Source organism: Martes martes (genome assembly GCF_963455335.1).
Source record: "Martes martes genome assembly, chromosome: 2".
NCBI lineage: Eukaryota > Metazoa > Chordata > Mammalia > Carnivora > Mustelidae > Martes > Martes martes.
In genome coordinates, this window is record NC_137889.1 from 71,101,930 (window position 1) to 71,123,238 (window position 21,309).

Here is a 21,309-nt window from a genome sequence, read left to right on the forward strand (position 1 = left end):
TGAAATAGAATAAAAAACAAAGCTTGGGAATTAGTTGAAATATGTGTTGGTTATATAACTCTTGCCCACTCATCATACATTTATTGCTCAGGGTATAAAAAGGCAATCACTCAAAGGCATAAGGGTGCATATGCTTCATGATGTCTCTTATATCAATCAATAGAAACAAACTCCTTATCGATAATTCAGTCTGCCAGATCTTAAAAATAATATCCTCTGTCCCTGAAGATGTAAAAAAGCTCATGCCTTTGGACTGTGATGTCCAGAAGCAAACCAAACCAAAATCCCTGGACAATTAGCTGGACCATTTTTCCTCAGTGGCAGTTGTTGATATAGTTCTGGCAGGAGCCTTCATAACACAACTAAGAACGTGTCCTCAAAGGCAAAACTTGGCAGTTTCCAAAGTTGGTAAGGCCAATGCTGAGCCTGGTGGATGGGGGAGGGGCGGGAGAGGTGGTGACGGTAGCTTTTCAAATGCTGGTTAACTGAAATGTGTTTTATTTCATGCCTCCAAATCTTGGGTCTGTCCATTTCTGCCTTTCTCATACTAGTTCTCTGTGACTGCAAATCACAATGTAGATCCAACTAGTGCAGGGCTCTAGCGACCCCTCCCCCCCAAACACACACCCATCCTGGTGTTTCTCGCCTGCACACCAGCAGCTGGGGTGGGCTCGCCCAGGCCTGCTACCAGAGCAAGACCCAGCTCAGCTGGGTGGAAAGATGCCTGTGCGCCCCCTTCAGTCCCCAACAAGTGCAATAGTCCCAAGACTCACTCCAGACTCAAGTGCCCAAACTCTCCATTCTGGACTCGGAACAACTTACCATTCGGGACAGAACCTCCCTGAATGTTAAATAAGGCACAGAGGGGAGAAGCCCCCAGTCCCAGGGTGGGCTCCGTTTCTTCCAGGATCTAGCCCCCAGCTCTGCGCCCGGGATTTCTGAACACACACGACACCAGAGAGGGCCAGCCCGACGGTTCACACAATCCTTTTTCCTTGGGTCTGCCGTGGCGGGCGCACGCCGCTAACTCTGCAGCTACATCCAGGGGCCCGCGCCCCGCGCTCTGGCTAACAAAGCAGCTACCGCGGGGGACCGCGGGGGACCGCGGGGGCGGAGCTGCGGACCCCCACTACAGCCGCCAGCCTTGCAAGAGGAGCCTAGCGACTGCTTACCAGGGCATCCTGGTGGGGAAAAGGCCCCAAGTTACAAGCAAGTTTTCTTTCAGTGGCGCCAAGGTGGGGTAAATAACTCCCAGGGAAAGGAGTATGGGGCTGGGGAGAGGCAAGGGCGCAGTGCCCTGGTTTGGCTCCAGATGTATGGACCCTATGGGCCCTTCCTCCCTAGCCCCCTGCCAGTGCCAGGGAATGAGGTCATCCCCTCATCCCTTAAATCTCTGTCAGCCACGTTTTTTCTGCCCTTCCACAATGAGTTTGATCCCCATGTAAGTGGGGCCACAAATAAGTGAGGGATGGGGTCAGAAAAGTTTGTAAGAGATAGAGGGATCATCACGGCAGCAAAGCATCCCCTGTCCCCAGTCCCGACCCTGTGAAGATGAAACAAAATGCGCATCTGGAACCGTTTTCAGTGGTTCCTGCTCGGATCGGACGGGGGGGGGGGGGGCTCTGCGAAAGGACCGTCCACTGGGAGAAACTGCGTTTACCAGTTGCTCGGCCCCGCTACCCACCCCCTCACCCTCTGGTAAAACCCTCCCACTCCAGCTCGCCCACCGCCCCACAACCTCCGCTCCCTTTAATTCATACATTTCTACCCGCCGAGGGGCCGACCCCCTGCGCCTACCTCGGGTCTCGGGGCTGCGCCCCACCGCTCTCTAGCTCCCGGTCCCGCGGGCTCTGTGGGCTCGGGCCCCAGGCAGGTACTGGCGCTTTATACCCGGCAGGCTGCTCCGCTCCGTGACTCAGTGAGTCCCTGAAACGCTTCGGTCTATGGTCTTTCAAAATAAGAGTCCGCAAAGGAGGCGTGGCTCCAGCCTCGAGCCGCGGCCCCCAGGTTCGGGAGGCCTCCCGCCCCCTCCTCCGGGCCGTGCTCCGCCCTTCGCATCTTTCTGCGGCCCCTTCTGGGGCAGCCAGCGATGAATCGGGCTTTCTCGGAACTTTTAGGAAGAACTGATAATGGGAAAGAATTTTTTTTTTCTAGGCCAGTAGAGATGTTGGCTGCAAGGCAGGATGATTTCCCCCCAGTTTTTGATTGTCTTTTTCCTTTATAGACTAAAAAGAAATGTCCAATGACTCTGACTCCAGGGCAACATTCTTGGGGCGTGGAATGGAAGCAGGTGGTGGAATGGAAGCAGCCCTGAAGGCCTGAAACTGCGGGGCTGAGGCTTGGGTGGGGGAGAGTCCAGTTCCTGCGGGCTACTCTCCTTTAACTGGGGTGCTACGGGCGCGCAGGTACAGACAGAGTGCGCAGCATTTAAACAAGAAAGTGCAGATCACCCTGCAGCACACTCCTTTTTTAAGTAAGAGGATGATTTCTAGTTTTCCGTCAATTAGCTTACTCTGTCCTATCAATGAGTAACTAAACTTAGGAGCCCTAGGGTAAGAAGTGTAACTCATTCTGATTTAGCAATATTTTAGGAACGTGGTCCCTATCTTGTCTTCTTCTGTCATAAACTATGATGCTCTGAGTCACTTGTTTTAACCTACTACCTGGGGATGTCTGTAGAGTGTTTTAAAGTAGGAAATGGACGTCTTAATTCCGGAATTAATTTCCTATGTAAAATTTGTGATTTATTGTGGGCCTAATCCTAAAGCCAGACCAGCAGTTTTTCCTTGCACCAACTCAAGTAAGGACACCTTCACTCTGTGCACAATCCTCGAATGGTTAGGTTAGCACACTAACAGTTATTTCTGTCCCATTACTATTGGGGTGTACGTTCCTAGACCACTGAGACCAAATTTCTTTTACATACAATAAACTGTCAATAAAAATCAGTGAATGAATGTTACCTAACATTTGCTGAACATCTGTTGTGCCAAGGCCCTTTCAAGTAAATGCCAATAATGCCAACTAGAATTTGAGCCGTGGACCACAGGTTTAAATTATCTAGTAATTTTTTCCTTACCTTCATTAATATTAACAATAGGGTTTCTAGATTCACAGCCCTGAGCCAGATACCCTCTCTCTGAAATATCTTTATTTGTAAATTTAAAGTCTGTAAAATATTCCAATAAACCCCAAATGGATGCTTTCCTGTAACTCTACCAGAGATAAACATTGTTAACAGCCTACAGTCTTTGCTTCCAGACTTTTGTGTGTGTATTTAAACACATAATAAAACAGAGATTAGATCATCATTTACATATGATTCTGTAACCTACTTTTTTTAAACCTATAATACACCGAACCGTAGTCATCTTTCTAGGCATACGAAAGGCACTACCCTCTTTTCAATTTTTGAGAGGACAAACACCTAAAAAAACCTCAGTATTTCACTGTTAAACTTTGCCTTTCTTTGACTTTTTAGTTTGCTCATCCCCATGTCAAATGGCCATTAGGCTGGCAGCAATGACATCACTTGGCGCGTCACGGGATTTTCTTGCAGGCTGAAGTGTGACCGTGAAGAGAGTTAGGATTTAGGAATCTGTGCCCTGAACTATGGAACTCTGGGATTTTCTTATTTCTACGATAATGGGATTAATTTGATGATTTTTAAAGTTTCGGTTTTTAAATTTTGTAATTTTATGATTTTGGAGTCCATTCTCAACATGAACACAGAAGGAATAAATTAGATAAGCATGGGTTCCTACCTTGGTTCATGTTTACCCACTGTGGGAGGGTGCGTAGGGTGGAACAGACAGGTTGATTATCTGCAAGAAAACATCCAATTCCTTCACTCTCAAGAGGCAGCAAAAGAAGGATGACCCCCTTAGGTCTGCCATCTCTGTCTTATTCCTTCTATAGGAACCCAGAAAGCAGCATTCGTGAGGACCAGGTTTCCTTTCTCCAAGATCAAATCCAGAAGGATTTAAGGAACTGGTACAAAACACTGAATATGTTAATGCTTTCAACTTTGCAAGTTTTATGCATGAAGTGTGGGAGGCGTGGATACATCTTAGCTATTGCTTTGGTAAGTTCCAGAATTGTGAAAACTATTATCAGTAGAAGCACTGATAGGAATTCCTGTCAAGCCTGAAAAAGAACACTTCATCCCCTTGTGCTCACTGAGGGTTCTGATCAACAACCTTCTCTTTAGATTGTTTTTTTTCTTCATTCTCTCTTAGCTGAAACTTTAAGAGTTCTATGGTTTTAAGGGGAGACAAAAGAGGTAGAGAGCAAACATGCAATCCACTTTTACTTGACCAGGGGCTACACTCTTAGGATTCCCTCTGGCTTAGGATTCCCTGAGAGTGTTTTGGCATTTAGGACTTAAAGTGTCCTGTTTTAAGGGTGCCTGGGTGGCTCAGTTGGTTAAGCAACTGCTTTCAGCTCAGGTCATGATCCCAGACTCTTGGACTCCAGTCCCGCATCAGGTTCCCCTGCTCAGCATGGATTCTGCTTCTCCCTCCGATCTTCCCCCCTCATTCCCTCTCTCTCAAATAAATAAAATTTTTTTAAAAAGTATTTTAAGACTTTTGACTCTAGCTTCACTTTTAGCACTCTTTGACTGATAGACCTACAGCTTCCAATGTGGAAATTTAATTGGAGATTAAATAGTTTGCTCAAGGGTCTGGTTGTCATGGACTGGGTGAAGGTAATCCTTAAAGCCATTCCTTTACACAGTCTTTTCATATTCTCTCCAGTGAACAAGATGAAACATAGGTGGTTAAAAACTAAAAAGAACAACAAAGACAACTAAAAACAAATGGTGTTCACTGAACAAACAAGATCTTGACAGTGTAGCCAAATCATACATACATATAGAGGTCTACAGATAGAACTACTGATACACAGCTCTTATCTCAGATATGCTCAGCAGACGGACCAATACTTTATAAATGGATAGTATTAGCAAAGCAAAATTCTCTCACCAAATGTCCATTCAAAACACTACTGCCACAACTCTACATGGTTGGATCATGCTTGTCTTAAGGCCAAATTCTATATTTTTGTTCCTTTTATTTACATGTAGCAATAAAAAAATGTTAGTGTATCTTTGGGCATTTTGCTTAAAATAGTATTTTAATGAAAATTATCAAAAACTTGAGATTTTCTTAACTCTTGGCTTTGGGGTTGGCACATTTTCTTAAGAGATATATATATGTATGTATGTGTATATATATATATATAATTTTTATTTATTTATTTATTTATTTATTTGACAGATAGATATCACAAGTAGGCAGAGAGGCAGGCAGAGAGAGAGAGAGGAGGAAGCGGGCTCCCCGCCTAGGAGAGAGCCCGATGCAGGGCTGATCCCAGGATACTGGGATCATGACCCAAGCCCAAGACAGAGGCTTTAACCCACTGAGCCACCCAGGCGCCCCAAGGCACATTTTCTATAAGGCAGCTTTTGTTATACATTTTCCCTGAGTGATCGATGGTATGCACAATATGTTCTGGTATCAATTCAGCATAAGGGAATATTTCCATTCATTTCTGGTGCTTTGATATGATTTTTAAAAATTCTTTGACATAGGTCTTGCTATATTTTTAAAGATTTTATTTATTTATTCAACAGAGAGATCGCAAGTAGGCGGAGCAGGAGGCAGAGAGAGAGGGGGAAGGAGGCTCCCTGCTGAGCAGAGAGCCCAATGCGGGGCTCGATCCCAGGATCCTGAGATCATGACCCGAGCCGAAGGCAGAGGCTTAACCCACTGAGCCACCCAGGTGCCCCTCTTGCTATATTTTTACAAGGTACAAAATCTTGGCTAAATGGACCATTTCTTCTCTTATAGATACTACTTTTGCAAGGGTTCCCAACCACATTCAGCCAGGAAGAACAAGACTAGGAAAATAGTAGAGCAATTATAGATTTTATCTGATATTGGTTCCAATTAATATTATTGGGAAAATAAAGTTCCTGAGAGTAGAATGCTTAAGATCAACTTTCTATTCTCTTCATTTTAAAAATGAGCCCCTTTAAAAAAAATCTTAGACCATTTTGATTGTGGACCCTTTCTAATTAATTGCAGCATTTTCTAGGAAACACATTTGTTTCCATGTTAACAACTACCAAATTATTTTAAGAAAAGTAAGAAATCTTTAAGAATGAAAACATATGTCTTCTCAAGAGGCTAAACACTGTGCTTTATGTGATCAGGAACACAGACTATTAGGGGAGGAGGTGCAAGGCAAACCTCCAAAGACAATTCATAGTTTCAACATAAAAACAAATTAATGTATTCCACAGGCCAAGATAACTTTCTGGCTCTTTGCTTTGTACATAACTTTTTATGAAGAGCAGGGAAAAAGGATAAGGGGGGAGAGAAACGGGACTGTTTGTTCTTGTGTTAAATGTGACTAGAACCCAAAGGACATAAAATAGTACATGAGAGGGAACATGACAAACAGAAGGCCTGCAGTTGTGGAATGTAAAAACAGATCACGAACTTGCAAACAACAGAACAGATCGCATTTGTGAGAGCAAAGTAAGCCTTGGGCCTCCACGCAACTCCAGAGGAATCAAGGAATAGGGCATCAGAGCTACCAGGGGCCTGAGGAGATCAGCTAGTAGAAGGGTGTCCTGAAAAAGGCATGGGCTTTGGAGCTACACAGACTGGGGTCAATCAAAGGCTGTTGCCATGACCTTCAACTCACAGAGCTTCTGTTTTCTCATCTGAAAAACGGAGGTCAAGGAATTTACCTGGGATTACTGTGGAGAAGATGAAGCAAGAGGCTGCCTATGTAGTGCCTCATATGGTGCTGGATATGGAGAAGGTGGAGGCTGGTTTTCTTCCTATTTTAACGTGTACATTTATAACCTTATAGTATCTCAGGAATGTATTTTACACAATACACAGTAGTTAGGAACAGAGTAAAAAATGACAATCTGAATTTACTTTGTGCTGACACTATGCCAATTACTTCACACACGTTCTCACATTTTATCTTCCTCGACAACTCATGGGGAAGTATAGTTGTTACTGCCATGCCCCCCCTTCAAGGAAGAGGAAGATGGGCACAGAGAGGTTAGGTAACTTATCCAAAGACACGGAACAGGTGAGTGGAGGAACAATGACATAAATTGTTAACTCCAGAACCCAAACTCCAGAGAATATAAATTTGGACTGAAAAGTGTATATTTATGGTTAAGTCCATTGACAATCTCTGGACACTAAGAGATCCATCAATAAATTAGTAATTTATTATTGCGAAGTTTCATTCTATACGTGTTTGTTTGACCTGCAATAGTTAAGGCAGTTTCTAAACATGTCCCACTCTGTCCACAGAAGAATCCGACTCATTATTGAGTATCCTTTTCCAATCAAATGGGTTATGCCGGCTCTGATGGAATCATCCACAGATTCTATGTGGATTACTGAAAAGGCATAGTTAAAAGGAGGAATCTGCCTTTTATGCAACTCTCCTGAGTAAATGGGGAAATACTGTTATCAGTTGACTGGTTCCTTCAACTTCATCCTGCAGAAGAAAAACCTTAAGCTATGTCTTAAATACAGTGACTGATAATAGATAAATATGACATCATCAGTTTAGGATTACACATTTTCAGTGTTTTAGATTAATCCCAATGGCAATTCATGAGGTTATGGGTGAGGTGACAGAACTTCGTCAGTGGGTTCTCTTAGTACCATCGCTTCTGGGGACACCAAAATAAGGAATCTTGTGTTGCACATCATATAGACGGTTCTGGATGCTTCCAAAACACACAGATCAGCCATCATCCCATTATTTGGGACACCAAAATAAGGAATCTTGTGTTGCACATCATATAGACGGTTCTGGACGCTTCCAAAACACACAGATCAGCCATCATCCCATTGTTGTGCCCATGAATACAGGATGTGAAACCCCCTCAGTAATGGAGCGGCCATGGGTTTGCAACGCCTTTCTCAGAATGATGATTTAAATGCAGAGGAAACAGTGGACTCCAACAGGATACAGACAGGAGACTGCCTTTACAAGGAGGAGGGATTTGGGCCTCTTCTCCCTAACTCTGAAATCTTCCCTCTACCAAATCCTTTACATCCTAAACTTGAGCATCCATTTCCTTGAATTAATAAACTAATCCTCTGGTTCAAATTAATAGGATTATGTTCTCTAAAGTACTTAATTTTCCTCATTAGGGAAACACACAGGGATTTGCTTGGGTGCAGCGATGAAAAGTTTGCTAGCGGAGATCTCTACCTAAGAGAATTGTAGAGATTATTTTATAGTATATGTCTTTGACACAATAAAATGTGCAAACCGAGACTCTAGTATGGAAAGGGAATGAGACAATATTCTAATTAAATTTTCTTTTAAAACAGAAACTTAATAGATGGCATTTCACAATGGAAAATTCCCTGAATGTGGATCCTAAAACTCGTAAGAGGAAATATTTGGTAACAGTAATTAAAAGAATTAATTTATCTGATATATAGTTTATATGACTGACAGTTAAAACAACTGACTTAGTAATATTGATACTCCTGCGATGGGCTCATTAAATAAGTTATACTATGTCACCACTGACACAATGAAGTACTAGATTTCAAGAGATAAAAATCAAGATTTTTTTGCATGAGCTCATTAGATGTGAATAAGAATCCTATTGTCCCAAAGAATTGAGATCATTATTCTTCTATCAGCATTATCGTATCTGTCTATTTGTTTTTAGTAACCTAAGACAAAATTAGGTGATCTAGACGTAATTTGGCCACTTGATTGGGTTGATAAATGAAGTGACTTTTCCAATTAAAATCTGATTCAATCTGTTACATTCAGAGAAGCCAGTAGCCTACAAATGTTTTCAAATGGCTATGTCTTTCATTATGTGTAAAAAATTTTAATGAAATATGGCACCTGAGTACAGTTCAAAGAGAGATGACTACACTGAGGGAAACCGGTGCTTAGAGTCCTCGTTTAAAAAGTGTAATTTCTATGCAAAGCTGACAAAGTTAAGATTCAGAAAGGAACGTTTTTAATTCAAGAAATACAGTCATAGAGACTAAATTCAGTCTTCCTTCCTGAAAACCTTCTGCAAATCATTATCTCCATTTTTAAAAAGCTTCGTTAGAGATTAATTCATTAGCAGCAGGCATGTACACGTTTTAGCTCCATGGTTGCATTTAGTTCATCAGCTTATGGGTGGGAACATTATTCTGTCCTCACTTGTGGGTGGCTCAAGGAGAAGGCTGACATAACTCTGGTGTCATTGTTCCCTTGTTTGTTTGCCCAGCGTATGACACTTAACGAAACCTTGTGTCCCGGCCATGGATAAACTGGTCTGACAAAAATTATCCTCTCACGTTGACTCCATTTTGGAGAACAAAGACCTGTCTTTCAGCATCACAGAGGAATTAATTTTGGATTCAGTTGCCTGCCCTGAGTCATCACAATATGGCCAAAAGACCCTCCACGAACAGCCCTAGCAGAACACGCTGGAGGGGCGGGTGCACACCCCACCGGCATTTTGAGACTCCGTGGTGTTACTTAAGGAGAAGGGAATTGTCGATCCTTGAACCACCTGTTTCTCAGAGAGAAGCATCAAGAGAAACAGCAGTTGAAAGGGGCTAGCAACATTCTTTATTACAATGAGGGTAAAAACAGATGAGGCCATTTGTGATTTGCAGCGCCCGTGTCCATAATCTTAGGAGGGGCCAACTTATCCACTAGGCACTGGAGGTACAGTGGCTCGTGCCCACAACACTTTTGACGGCCCAGAAAAACACTTTTTTAAATATTTTTATACTCAGAAGGAAAAAAATGAATGTCAATATTACAATGATGACTGTATAATAATGAATCTAACCTGGCTCATATTCATCTCTGTACCAATGCAGTTATAAAATAGAATTATAACTTTTTTTTGGTAATGGAGAAAGGGACACACAAAGGCAAAACTTCCTAGACCCCACGAAGGTTGTAACGTAGTTCTAATCTTAGGTAGCTGATGTTTATCTGAACCCTTGACTCTTTCCTTTCATGAGCTATAAAGACAAACTCTATCACTTAGTCTCTATTCACCGTGTCTTCTGTGTGAATCTAAATCAGTAGGTATCACAAGGTTTTAAAAGAAGAAAACACAGTCTCACATTCTCAAGCTCTTTATAATCTAAGCGAGGAGAAAAAAAATCAGCTGTTAACAACAGGTGCTTTACAGTTGTTCATTCACTTGGACATTTCTTTTACGAGTTAATTACTCATAACTCCCCTGTGAACAAACTGCACATCTGGGAAAATAAAACTGCCCACTGAACATGAATTACTGGAGCGTAGGTGAAGCACAATAGTTAATTCATTTGGATACCCTTAAAAGGCTTAACAAAAATCCCACAAACGCTTAGAAGTTGGACTTGAGACTGAAGAATGAGTTAGTATCAGGGTGAAGGCTACAGCGCAGCAGGACTGATTCCAAACTCCCATGCAGCTGCTAACACTTCCCTGGGTCACCTGCGCCCCCATTTCCACAGCCACTTTGCCCACAGCGTCTGCTGATCTGGGCTCACTCAGCCTCCTTTGCAAAATGCTCTACCTTTTTCCTAAGGTGTTCTTTTTCTTTTCTTTTTTTTTTTTTATTTTTTTTTTAAATTTACTTATTTGTTAGAGAGAGCAAGCGAGTGAGCACAGGCAGACAGAGTGGTAGGCAAGAGGCAGAGGGAGAAGCAGGCTCCCCGCCAAGCAAGGAGCCCAATGTGCGACTCGATCCCAGGACGCTGGGATCATGACCTGAGCTGAAGGCAGCCGCTTAACCAACTGAGCCACCCAGGTGTCCCTAAGGTGTTCTTTTTCAATTTCAACTTGTTCATGGTGAGAAAAGAGTTCTTTTACCCCAAATCTCTGCTATTTGGTAAAACAATGGCTAAACTCAGTTCATTGTTATCACATATGTACTCACACTTACTTTTGGAAAACTGATTTTTCCCCCCAGCTTCATTGACCTATGACTGATAAATAATTGTATATATTGAAAGTATGCCACATAACAATTTTTTATACTTGAGTTGTATAGTTGACACACAATGTTACATTAGTTCCAGGTGTACGACATAGTGATTCAACTCCTCTATACATTATGCTATGTTCACTACAAGTGTAGCTACCATGTGTCATCATACAATGCTATTACAGTATCACTGACTGTATTCTGTGTGCTGTGCCTGTTATTCCTATGACTTATTCATTCCATAACTGGAAGCCTGTGTCTCACTCTCCCCTTCACCCATTTTGCCCATCCCCCATCCCCTTTCCCTCTGGCAACCATTAGTTTGTTCTTTGTATTTATGAGCCTTTTTCTGCTTTTTGTTTGTTTTGCTTTTTAGATTCCACATATAAGTGAAATCATATGGAATATGCCTTTCTTTGTCTGACTTAGTTCACTTAACACAATACCCTCTAGGTCCATCCATGTTGTCACCAATGGCACAATCTCATCTTTATTATGGCACCATAATATTCCATTGTGTGTGTGTGTGTGTGTGTGTGTGTGTGTGTAAACAAATTCGTCCTCCCTATCTAGTTCTTATCCATTTGTCTGTTGGTGAACACTTGGGTTTGCTTCCTTATCTTGGCTACTATAATAATATTGTAATAAACATATAGGGGTACTCATATCTTTTTTGATTAGTGTTTTTGTTTTCTCTGGGTAAATACCCAGTATTGGAATTATTGGGACATAAGGTATTTCTATTTTTACTTTTTGGGGAACCTCCATACTGTTTTCCACAGTGACTGTACCAGTTTGCATTCCCACCAACAGAGCACGAGGGATCCTTTTTCTCCACATCCTCAATGCTTGTTATTTCTTGCTTTTTTGATTTTGGCCATTCTGACAAGTGTAGACAAAATCTCACTGTGGTTTTGATTTGCATTTCTCTGATGTTTAGTGATGTTGAGCATCTTTTCATGTGTCTGTGGGCCCTCTGTATGTCTTCCCTGGAAAAATATCTATTCAGGTCTTCTACATATTTTTTAATTGGATTTTTTTTTTTTGGTGCTGAGTTTTATATGCTTTTTATATATTTTGGATATTAGCCCCTTATTGGATTACAATACAGTGTTTTGATGTAAGTATACATCATGTACTCATGTAATGATGACCACACTCAAACTAATGAACATATCTATCACCTCACACAGTTACTACTTGTGTGTGTAGATGAGAACATTAAGATCTATCATTTTAACAAATTTCAAGTATACCAGACTTTCAATAGAACAAACTATCTCATCAGGTCCTAAGTCCTCAGAAATGAGACATTTGGGCAAAAGTCCTTAGTCTCATGGTCTTTTCACCTGTTCAGTGAAGAGGCTGAACTGCATGATCACTAAAGTTCTCTTCAGCTAGATGGCTCTAAGATCAGGCCTAAGGTCAACCTACCCCAACCTGGGGGTGTAAGACTTTTGCGGCAAATCTTCTGGGGTATCTATCATACAGAGTAATGGTTTTCAATGATAATCCACTGAGAAATAAGAAAAAGTACTAAAACTTCTCTTTATATTTATCTTAACCTTTAAACTTTTCTCTTTGTTTATATTTTATACTATGTCATAATGCATGTATATTTCATGTTTGTGTATGTGAAATACACATATGTATATGCATTTGTATATATACAACACATACATGCATACAAAATATCTTTCTAACAAGGATAAATGACCAAAAAACTTTGTATTCCATGGTTTTTAGCTAAGAAAGAAAGGGGTCAAGAACAAATGAGGTAATCGACTCAATTCACCAGATCACGTCTGGCTGAGGGCCTGCTTTAGGACTTTCCTCTCCAGCTTTACCTTTAGCACTATATAGTTCTAGATATATTGCTTCAAACATGCAAATTTAATTTAAGATGAAGCTTTCTAGTCCATTTTACACAGATTTGTGGAGGGCTACGGGATGAGTCAAAGTAATTCCTTCAAATTATTCCTTCTATAACCGATTCAACTAAATATTCCAGACAGTTGAAGACTTGAGAAAGCTACAGCAGAGGGCTGGAGCTCGCCCCACTGGGACCCCCGACTCCCATCCTGTAAGTTACAGAATAGATTATTCTGGGTGTAGCTTTATGTCTGCTATACTTGGGAGTTCGAGTGTTGTACACAAGCAGAGCTTCTGCCCTGCCCAGTCTTTTTTCCTGTTGATGTGGCAGGACCCACAACCCAAGAAAATGCAGAGACATTCAGTTCTGTTTAATAATTTAAACTGAGATCCTAACTTAATATATAAGAACAGTATCATTAGATTCCTTCATTGATTTATATTTCAAGTTTTATATATCTACTTCCAAAGTTTTATTCATGCGGGTAATTTTTGGAGCTCTGTGATTATCATATTGAAACTGACAAATTGCCACTTGAATACCTGGCTTCTGGAAGCCCAAAGTTTTATTTTCTGAATTAAAGTGGAAGTTTTAGCTCATACCTTTGGATATTTAAAAAATTTTATTTTATTTTTATTTTATATTAATCTTTTAAATTTTTATTTATTCGAGAGAGAGAGAACAGGAGCAGGAGTGGGGGAGTGGCGGAGAGGCAGAGAGAGAAGCAGACTCCCTGCCGAGCAGGGAGCCAGATGTGGGGCTCTATCCCAGGACCCGAAGATCATGATGCTAGTCGAAGGCAGGTGCTTAACCAACTGGGCCACCCAGGTGCCTCTTACCTTTGAATATTTTGAAGAGAACTGTTCCCTGCTTATGGTACTTTAAGTGTATCCTCAAAAGCTTTCATTGAAGTCATATGATTTCATATTTAAGTGCTCATGCTTTGGGTCTGAACTCCAACTTTGTCACTTGCTAGGTGGATGTTTCTGGATAACTTATTCAAGTTTCCTCCTCTGTAAAATGGAAATACTGCTACACACTCATGGAGTTGCTGTGAGGGTTCACTGAGCTGTTGTCAATTATGTGGCCCAGTGCACGTGGTATTGTTGCCAACACTTTAGCAATTTCTGTTGTCATTACTGAGCAACAGGGCCACATGGTGCCTTCAAGGAGTTTATATTCCAAATAAGTAGCTAGATGAAGCAAACCATTAAGGTACCACCTTGACTAAGTCAGGAACAGAGATTAAAGCTCTTTAAAACTCAGTCTATCAAAACAAGACTGATGGAAGTGCCACTTAAGTTCACCACAGGAAAAGAGCAAGAAGGGAAGGGTAATAAATAGAGACTTGATAGAAAAACAGCCATTAGGGACTTAAATACTATATTCCACAAACAAGTTGGCTCCATTCACTCGCTCAGATCTTGCACAATTCACTTTGAGTCCTGTGTCTCAGTGTTCAAATCTGCACTATAGGGAGTTGGATGAGATTACAGCTAACATCTATAATTATTATACAGTTATTATAAATCATCACAGGATGTTCTATAAAGACAGATTTCTTTGCTTCTCTGCTTTTTGACACCTGGGTATGTAAGTAATTTGTGCATTGTTCTAAGTCTCAATTAACTTTTTTCCTGTCAATAATTCAAATGAGCTGCTTTATAAAAAGTGCTTCCTAAACACTTGGAAGACTTTATAATAATTTTCAGTAGCAGAGGGATAAAAAGTGAAGCACTGAAAGATAAAACGAACTGCTCTGTGGGAGAGATGAGAATTCTGAGCTCTCAATGCCAAGGTTTGCTACCAGGTGCAATCGGGCGCTTTGAAAACGAGATCCCTGTGTGGGTGGAGCCAGTGTCTTTGCCTCTTTCAAATGGAGCCTCTGCTGGTGACACTTTTGGATCCTGGACTAACTCTGCCAGCTTTTGGTTACTTTACATTGATCAAAGCTATGCTAGAGATATCGGGGAGAAATGGTCCAAGAGCCTCTGTAGTTACATTGTATCTGCTTCTCTCTCAGGGAACTACAGCTGGCTTTGCTCCTTTGCAAATAACTGACAGATCAAGTCAGTAAATGAAGCAGTTCTCCAAATCACCAACTTTGGTACAGTATCATTATGCAAACTGAACTCTAATTTGTACCTGCTGTATAGGTAACTCTGAAGCTTCAGCTCCTTCTTACCCTGGAAGCTGCCTCTGAGTTTGTTTTTTTGTTTTTTTTAATCATTTTTTTAAAGTGTTTCTTATGAAAACATACAACTGATAAAGGCAACAAAAAATGTATCCATAATCACAATACACTAGCATTATTATTTTCTCCAAGGTCTCTTCCAGACTCCAAAGCACAGCTACACCAGAGTGTATAATTTTATAAGCTAAATTTTCAGCATCATTATATTATCATTAATGTTTTTGTCTTCACAGTTTTATCATTACTATTTTTAGAGGCTGCATAATATTTCATTAATTAGGACAAGAGGACCAACATTTTGTGTTCTTTGGCTCTTCAGTTTCTTTCTTTTATCTGAAATTGTAAGAAAATGCTATAGTGGGGGGACCCGGGTGGCTCAGCTGAGTGTCCAACTCTTGGTTTCAGCTGAGGTCATGATCTCAGGGTTGAGAGATCCAGCTCCAAGTAGGGCTCTGTGTTCAGAGAGGATCTGCTTGAGATTCTCTCCCTCCCTCCCTCCCTCTCCTTACCCCTCTGTATCTCCCCACCACACTCTCTCTAAAATAAATAAATACACCTTTTTAAAAATGCTATAGTGAACACTTTCAGGCTTTTTTTCTCTTTTGAATTATTTCCTCAGGGCAAATGCTGGAAAGTATAACTTTGGGGTCAAATGCTGTTTGTAAAACTCTTGACATTTGTTGCAAATTGCCTTTTTTTTTTTTTAAAGAATTCAGTTCTTTGTTAGTGATAAACATTTTCCCCTGACGATCACATCTTCCTGAAGAAGGTGATAATAACAGCTTATTAAATAGGGTTTACATCTAAATTTAAAAGGAGTGGCTATTTTTGGAACCAGGTTGAACTGTGTTTTAAGATCACCTTGATACAGTGGTCAGTCTGTGCGCTGTGTTTTTCCCCATTTCTGCCCTCTGGTCAGCTCTATAAGCAAATTCTTCTATTTCCTATTAAGCAGAGTTCTGATATGTTCTGATTCAACTGAGGGCTGGCCAATTGCATATTTGGGGAACAGAAGGGTAGGTTCACTCACCTGTCTCCCTTAAAGTTGCCAACAATTCAAAGTTAATGAAGATTTAAACAAATTCTGATACAAGATTAATGCCCTATATCTATTTCTGGCTAGGAACACAAATAAATTTCTTGGTTAATAAGAACAATTTCTCTCTGTTGGTTTTGTGGCACACAAAGGTGCCTCTAACTATGTTTAGCAATGTCCTGAAATAATTCTTTCAAATCTCGGTTCTTCTCCACCCACACTACAAAAGTGTCAAAATAAAATCAATGTCAATTCATATTATTGGTAACAAATACTATTTGCCACTATGGAGAGTTTGGGAGATGAGACTGAGAAGATTAAAATAGGCACTGACAATTTCTCTGCATAATTGCCTCCTCTGACATCTTTAGTAACTGTCAACATATTTAATTAGACAATGTCTACTGCATATTTAACTAACTTATTAAGAGGTAAGCTTCTTCTCAATGGATACAATTGTAACTCAGGGCATGTCTGAAAATGGGATACAAAATATTATTGTGGCATCTTGGAAACTTTCATCATCTTGGACTACAAGTTTCATCAATCATACATAAAAGGAATACTACAGTGCTCCTAATGTACAACTTGTCTTTTTTTTTTTTCATGTTTAACAAGAAAATGCTTATTATTTCAGCTGCTCAGAGTTTCTAAACCTCTCTTCAGAAATAGGTTGACCAAAGCCACCAGAAGGGGAAAGACACACTTGTGTTTTGCTCCCTGCTTAAAGATGAGGTACTACTTTCCCTCTCTATCTTGTGTAAGTGAAGCAAAAATCCTTTGACATTTTTCTTTGCTTATTTTTACTCTCCCAGATTGCCTGAGTCTCTGACACACTTCTATTCTGAAATCCTTCAGCGCTGACTTCCTTATTTGGTTGCTGGAACTGCTCTTTGTCTTGTTCAAACATTCTGCTAAGCTTGCAGCCTCCCTTCACTCCCGCCCCTTGCCCACTGCTCCCCCTTTCCTACACACACACACACACACACACATACACACACACACACTGGAGGCTGGCTTCAGCAGGTCACTGTGACTCAGCCTTCTCTGTTGTTCACTCGCCAATCACCCATCAGTTATGCCCATTTAAGGAGTACCTTTTGGAAATCATGGAGAGACAGAGAACTTTCAGCTGTTTGGAAAGACTGCTCTGTTGCATACACTCGAAGTCACCGCAAAGTATGTATTTCACACAACTGCCCTCCTCATATGGCAGGGTATGTATTTAAAAAGAAATAACCACTCCCTCCCCACCAGAAAAACCTCCAGGCTGCCTAATTTGTGATTATTTTATTCCTCTGCATTCTAGCTTTTAAATTTGGCTGATAGAGTGGTTCTGTTTTGTTTTCAACTTTCTCGAATCTCTATATAGTACATGACAAATACTCCAATCTAATATTTTAAAAAATATAGAACATAGGCTCAAATGGATATGCCAAGTACACATAGAAAAGCTCTGGTTTCCTAAGTGAAGAACATACCCCTTTTCAGTAACTGTTAATTCACTTTGCTCTCTGGAGTTGAAAACAGCCAGGCATTTGGAGTGTGGAAGGGTATTTTCTGGTTTCTCTGCTCAGATGTGTGTGGGGGAAAGTACAGCTCTCTGCATTCCCTATTTAAGAAAGAAGTTGCAATGGCCCCATCCAATAAAACAGAGCAGTGTTTCCTTACATATAAACAACCGAGAAATTCCTTGGGCAAGCACATAGCCTTTTGGTTCCTGGAACAAAGCGGATGGTGGTATTTATTATGTCAAATAAACACATCATCCACACTCCAAAGGGAAACCTGAAACAATAAGCTGAACAAAGCAGTTTTCAAGGTTTTAATCCTTTTGCAATTAGCTCTTGTCTGACTCGACTGAGAAATTAAGAATGAGCTATTTTCCCAGAAGTACCCTTAAGTGATTCAATAGCAGTCTGTTCCCAACACTTGCCCTGAAAAAGAATCAGAGCTTGTTTCCAAAGGTAAGTAATATAAACATACAGGATATCCTATCGCTGAATATTATTTCTCATTTAGCCACTGAAAATGGTACTTTTCCCTCATCCATTGTGCTAATTACTGAAGCCCTGTTATTTATCAGGCATTGGACTAGATGCTGCAACCAGCTTTTATAGTCACCACTGATCATTACAAGGAACAGATCACATTCTATAGAAAGCACATTTGCTCCCGGCCTTGTTGCCATTCTGTCAATTTTGCTTATTTCTGTTCACCATGGTGACCAGTGTGGAAATAACATTCAACTTACCAAATTCCCAAAGTGTATTACCCTCTTCTTTAGAACGGTTTCAGACTGACTTGGATGAATTCCTGTCGATAGAAGCCCTAAATCCTTCTTGGATACTGGCAGGGTATACGTTAGAAACCTATTTTCAGACGTTCCCATTGGTTGTGACCTCAAGGAATCTGCATGTGCCTGACAACACGGCTTGTGAATTCAGACTGGCTCAGGTCCGACAGCGCATGGGAGCTGTGACATTCCACACACTCTTACATTTAATAGGAACACCTGGCGATTGTGCAAAAAGCAAAAGGACTCTGCATGCCTGCCCTACTGAAGCACGGTCACAGTACATGTCCATGGAAAAGAAATCTATGAAAGTCTGTTTCTGAGTTTTTTAAATTACTGTTTACATTTGTACATTCATCTTGTTGTCATTAAGAAGAAATGTGGTAGTAGTCCCTAAAACATAAAAAAATTCATTGTTTTATGGGAGAAAAATTTTAAATTGAGAACATTCTGCCACAATTTGGAAAAAACCATCGTTGCTCTCTTTCAGGCCCATCCGTGTTCTGCGAAGCATCTTGGAGAACCACTGGTATCCAGAAACTAGCCCAAGACTGTGTTTGGAGGCCTGCGTTCCCTTGCCAGTTTTGTTGCAAAGCAGCTGTATTACTTTTGAGTAAGTCATTTCACCCCTATGAATCTTACTTTCCACATCTTTAAAATGCAGACAACTTTTTTTTTTTTTAATTTTTACTTTTTATTTTTTAAAGTAGGCTCCTTGCCTAGCACAGAGCGCAGCACGGGGCTTGAACTCATGACACTGAGATCCAGACGTGAGCTGAGATCAAGAGTCAGACACTTAACAGACTGAGCCCCTAGGCACCCCCTAAAATGCAGACATCATTTTAAATCAGAATTCCCAATGTGGAGAGAGTTCAATCCTCCCTGAAAGACTAGCAGAAATTGCATATTTGCTCAAGACGGACCATTTAAGATATTACTTAATGAATTTCCACTTGTATTGTTCCTGTTTTGCTGGGAGACACATTTGGTACATAGTTGAGAGATTTGAAATGTGAGTTCCTAAGTAAAAAAAAAAAAAAAAAAGGCAGGAACTACCAGATTAAAATAATTTTAAATAATTTCTAAACTCTGAACTCTTAGAAGGAGAAAGCTTATTGGTTCTTACATTTTTGGTTTGTGGTCTGCACCTTAGGGATTCCCAAATTCAGCCATAAATTTGGGCTGACTTAGACTGATCTTTCTCTTCACGTTCTTGGGATCATGTATTTTCTGAGACCAGTTTGGAACATCTAAAAAATGCTGGCAAAACCTATTATTGACAGGCTGTAAATACATTTTTTTGTTGTTGCTTCATCCCACACATTCCCTACTGGATTCAGAGTTCACTTTAGCATGGTTCTTTCTATATTCCTCCTCTCATCTTACTGCTGGGCTCAGGGGACACCATGAGAGGAAACTCAAGAGGTGGGAGAGAAGGTTTCGGATCCACTCATTATTTGATCATAACAATAGCTTTTAAAAAGCTGAAAGTGATTTTTTTTTTTTTTTTGGTATAGGGGAGTCAAAATATTATATATATCAAGTTTACCATTTAAAATATATCTCACTGGGGCCCCCAGAGTGGCCTAGTCAGTTTAGTGGCTGCCTCTTGGTTTCAGCCCAGGTGGTGATCTCAGGGTCATGAGGTCGAGCCCCACACCAGGCTCCGCATTGAGTGCAGTCTGTTTGGGATTAGCTCTTTCCTCTCCCTCAGCCCCTCCCCCTCCCACTCATGCTCTCTCTCTCTCTCAAATAAATAATCTTTTAAAAATATACATACATATGATTATGCTTTTAATTTTTCTTTTTTTTTAAAGATTTTATTTATTTATTTGAGAGAGAGAGCACAAGCAGAGGGAGCAGCAGGTTCCCAGCTGAGCAGGGAGCCCGATGTGGGGCTTGATCCCAGGGTCCTGACGTGAGCCGAAGGCAGACACTTAGTGAACTGAGCCATCCAGGCGCACCCTGCTTTTAAGTTTTCATCCTAAATTGATTGTACACTTTGCTCTAAAGCAGGGGAGGATTCTCAGAACCTGTCCTTCTTTTATGTTCCCTGTGCATTACGGTAGCATGTGGTGGCAAGAAGAGCACTCATCTGGAAGGGAGAAAACAATTCTAGAATTCCAATAAAGTCAATAATATCTGCATCATATCATCCCCTCTGTAACTCCCACAGCCTTGAATCTTTTCTTGGAGTTGTTGTTTTGAAGGAAAAAAAAAATGCATCATTCAGACCTTCAACCATGAGGCAGGAAATAGATTACCACTTAGGTTTCTTCAAAACGGTTACCTTTCACAAAAGAAAAAAAATCCACACTGAAAGAGCTCCAGAGACAACGAGCCTTTCCACACTAGCATTCTCACCGTCTATTTGCCTTTAGGGAGGTCCCAGAGAGCCTGGCCTTCAAGCCCACAAGTGGATGTGGGGGTTGGGAATCAGTGCAGTTTTTAGGCCTGCTCTAATTTCCACACCCATGTTTATACTCCAGGTTTTGATGGGGGAAAAAAGAAAATAGTTGCCATATGCTTCCCCACATTCGTCTCAAATGCAAAAAGAAACACACGCCTAACTCTTCATTATACAACTTCAAGCAAATGAGTATAATTGGAAGCGGATTCCTCAGATTTGACTCTGAACTCAAATACTCATCAAGGAGGCCTAATTGTGAATTTAACATGCTCATAACATAAGGTCTTCCCATTAAACTACTATTAGGAAGAGCTGCAGAGATCTCCCCTGAGTTGGAAAATCTTTGCCAACTAGCAGGCAGGACACAGAGTGAAACTTAAATTGTTACCAGCAGTGTGTTGGGAATGTAGTCTCCTCTTACATCTGGCCATGACTCGCACTGCCATCCTGGAAGATTCCTTGTTGAAGTTTCTGACAAACTCTGTTCCACAGACCCTG

At 40.9% G+C, this 21,309-nt stretch overlaps 1 protein-coding gene across 2 annotated transcripts in view; it reads right to left on the minus strand.

Moving 5' to 3' along the window:
* Positions 1-21,309, minus strand: part of PALLD (palladin, cytoskeletal associated protein) — a 414,827-nt gene that overhangs the window by 86,680 nt on the left and 306,838 nt on the right. Inside the window, exon 1 of one of the 2 annotated variants that reach the window (XM_080831101.1) lies at positions 1,798-1,920. The exons of the other annotated variant lie outside the window; for it this stretch is intronic. The gene's annotated coding sequence lies outside the window, so the exon portion shown is untranslated. Of the gene's footprint in view, positions 1-1,797; positions 1,921-21,309 lie in introns of those variants that run through there. 2 annotated transcript variants of the gene reach the window in all.